General features: G+C 40.4%; 1 long non-coding RNA gene across 2 annotated transcripts; it reads right to left on the minus strand.

The window, feature by feature from the left end:
* LOC130460031 (uncharacterized) lies at positions 1-1,074 on the minus strand. 2 transcript variants are annotated; one of them, XR_008919849.1, is made up of 3 exons: positions 787-1,074; positions 483-676; positions 1-338 (listed from the first exon to the last, which is right to left on the minus strand). It is a non-coding gene; the product is annotated as an uncharacterized lncRNA (long non-coding RNA). The 2 variants fall into 2 exon arrangements; XR_008919848.1 differs by having other exon boundaries at positions 483-693.
* Positions 1,075-3,268: the final 2,194 nt, after the last annotated feature.

Here is a 3,268-nt window from a genome sequence, read left to right on the forward strand (position 1 = left end):
AAAATGTTGACTAAACTCATATGAATTTTAACTAAACAATTATTCACTTAAGAAAATCAACTAAACCATTTATTTCTTAACTAAATACAGAAAAACCATAACTAAAACATTACAATTCTTAACTAAAACGAAATTAAAACACCAACAACAGCATAATCGACCAACAAGTAACGCTTCCTTCCAGCTACGAAACCCTAGCGAGGTTAGCAGCTTCGCTTCGTTCGCCTAGTAGCCACCGCGTGACTGAGCAACTTCAGTATCAGGCGCTACGTCTCCTTCCTCTAATTGCGGCAGCGGCAACCACCACCACCAACAACCAGCGGCAAATCCGCCTCCTCCTGCCAGTAATTCAAAAATCAAAAAAACCTAAATCAAAAGAGGAGATTGGAAAAACCTAATCAATTCAATCGAAACAAAACAAAATCAAATCTAAATCATCAAATCTAAATCAACAAATCAACATGTGAAAGATAAAGAATCACCTCATAAGGAACACCTCATCTTCCTCATGCAATTTCCTAACTAGGTTGTCCGACGAGGAGCAGCAGCAGCCACGACGACTCATCGCGCAACCTCCTCGGTCTCTCCTCTCCTCTTCCTGAACATCGCACGATCTCCTTCCTCCCTTCGCCGCTGCTCGTCGGCCACCACATTCTCATCTTTCCGGTAAATTAATCTGCAAAATCAACAAAACTAAACAATAAAAAGGAAAATCAAAACCCTAACTAAATCAAGAATGAAGGAGAAATGAAGGAGACAGATGGAGGCCGAGTGAACAATTCTCACCTCCGCCCTAACCGCGTCGCCGGTATCCTCCGCCGTCGACCTCGATTCTCCAGGTTATCACCGGCGTTGGCCGAGAGGTTTGGAGGAGAGAGAGGATCAGAGAGGTTTGGAGGAGAGAGAAGGGGTCAGAGAAATTTGGAGGAGAGAGAATTAGGGTTATGAAAATAAAAATGAAAAAGAAATGCAAAATATGTATATATATTTTTTGGGAGATAAAACGCTGACTCAGCTCATACGTGGCAGCTTGGTGACAACAAGGCGGTCTTACAGGAAAGACCGCCTTATATAAAAGTTTGTGAAAAGGAATTGGGTTAGGCACCTTTGCGTCGCTCATTAATAAACAACCGACACAAAGAACTTTATTAACCCAAATTAATCAATTTTGCGTCAGTCATCACAATGTGCGACGCAATTGTACCGACGCAATTGAGCATTTTTGTACTAGTGACATATTCTATTAAGCAATCGGACACGGGAGGTTCGACTAGTAGAAATCATTTCAACAATTTTTGGCAATTTGCTTCTTTGTCGAATCGTGCAGCCATCCTTCCTATGTCAGCGAGGGAAGAAGTAAGGAAAGGTCCTAAACCCGTCTTTTCCGAACCCCCTCACAATGACGACTCCATTGGGTAGTATATTGAAATACTCGCGCAAGTAGTAAGGGGACCTAGCCCAAGGGAAAAATCCACCGCTTCGTCGCATTCATTTCCTTATTAAGTTGGGACGACCTGAATTTTCAATCAATACGATTAAAGCGGACAGACCGGCACTGAATTTTGGCTTCCTTGGCATGTTTCATCTCGGAAGTTGGGACGAAGGACACCTACTAGCCCCGGGGGGTGCACGCGCGTCGGATGTTGTCCACTCGGCACTCCGCATCGTAGCACATCCACCAAAATCAAATCGCTTATCTCATAGGTCCATTCTCGATATGCGTCACTCCAACGTTTATCAGATATGCCTTAAAATAATTCGTCATGAACCTGACTACTTCGACAAAGAGCCTGTCGGGGAATTGGCGATAGGTTTGGTACCTTTCTGACACCCAAGCCTATTATTGACCATAGAGATTTACATAAAACTATATGCACATATTTAAATTCCGCAAAATCATGCTCATTGTTATTTTTATGTAGAAATTATGTGTTATGTGTGAAAATAATTAATCAGACACAAAGGTTTGAAGTCAACGATATAAAAAAAAAAGGATTATTAATAAAGGTACTTAAAAGGTTGAAAAATAAATAGTTAGCTGTGAGTCGATTAAAATCAAGTTAATAATCTAAGGTTGGAACTAAGCGCAAGAAATATTTCACGCCATTCCGGTCAGCGCAAAAGATTTCCAACGCGCACACCTCGGCGCAAGAAATCTTTCACGCCAGACTGAAAACATTCTGGTACCAAAAAAATAAAGTGAACCTGCAGCTTGGCGTGAGAAATTACCAGCGCAGCAGGCAAGCGCAACTTTCTCCTTGCGCCAAACTCTGTGCGCGAAAAATCCCTAACGCACCGTGATTGGCAAGAAGATAATAACGCACACTTTACTCCATATATATATATGTGTGTGTGTGTGTGTGTGTGTGTGTGTGTGTGTGTGTGTGTGTGTGTGTGTGTGTGTGTGTGTGTGTGTGTGTGTGTGTGTGTGTGTGTGTGTGTGTGTGTGTGTGTGTGTGTGTGTTCATGCAACTAATTCAAAGAAAAAAACGCACTCAATCTAAACGATACGTTGGTTTAGTAAAAAATGTCCATTAAAAAAAGGTGCAAATTCAAAATTACGCCAAAGGCGTTTTTATGGAATTACGTTAATCGAACGAGTCATGAAATTGATCCAAATAGCATTTACGAATCACCCCAAAGGATAATACGCACAAATTATAATTTCATGCTGGAATGCTGAATGTTTGAGTGCACATACACTCAAGCAAAGGGCCTAATTCAGTAAAACATGAGCTAAGGAGAAATTGGGATGACAGGAAAATAAAAAAAACTCGTACAAATTGACTTCTTAAAACATACGCAATAAATAAAATCGATTCATAAGTCGTTATAAACCTACATTGACGCGCGGCCTAATACCGTCATGTTAGGTTATGAATAACATAAACAATATAATTCATGCGGAAAAACCATAAAACCATGAATCCAAATTAATTGCCACATAGTCAATTAGCATAATTTAGTATAAATACTATGTGATGCGTGCCTCCCCTAGCTGCTCCTAAACCGAACAAGAACAAGTACATGACTCCAAATGTCGCCCCTTCGTAGATAGTTCACAACACGTTCAGATCCGCCTTAGATTCAACCAACTAGAATATTCTCTAAGGTTTTATGTGCACTCGGGAAACTCACAACGGTGATAAGCAAGTATTAAATTCTCCCTTGAATTAATGTGTTGGAATAGGTTAATAAATTATGATCATGAATCACATATTTATAGGGTGGAAATAAGGAATTACAATCCTACTAGGAATCAAGTAAC

The sequence above is a fragment of the Spinacia oleracea genome, chromosome 4 (assembly GCF_020520425.1).
Source record: "Spinacia oleracea cultivar Varoflay chromosome 4, BTI_SOV_V1, whole genome shotgun sequence".
NCBI lineage: Eukaryota > Viridiplantae > Streptophyta > Magnoliopsida > Caryophyllales > Amaranthaceae > Spinacia > Spinacia oleracea.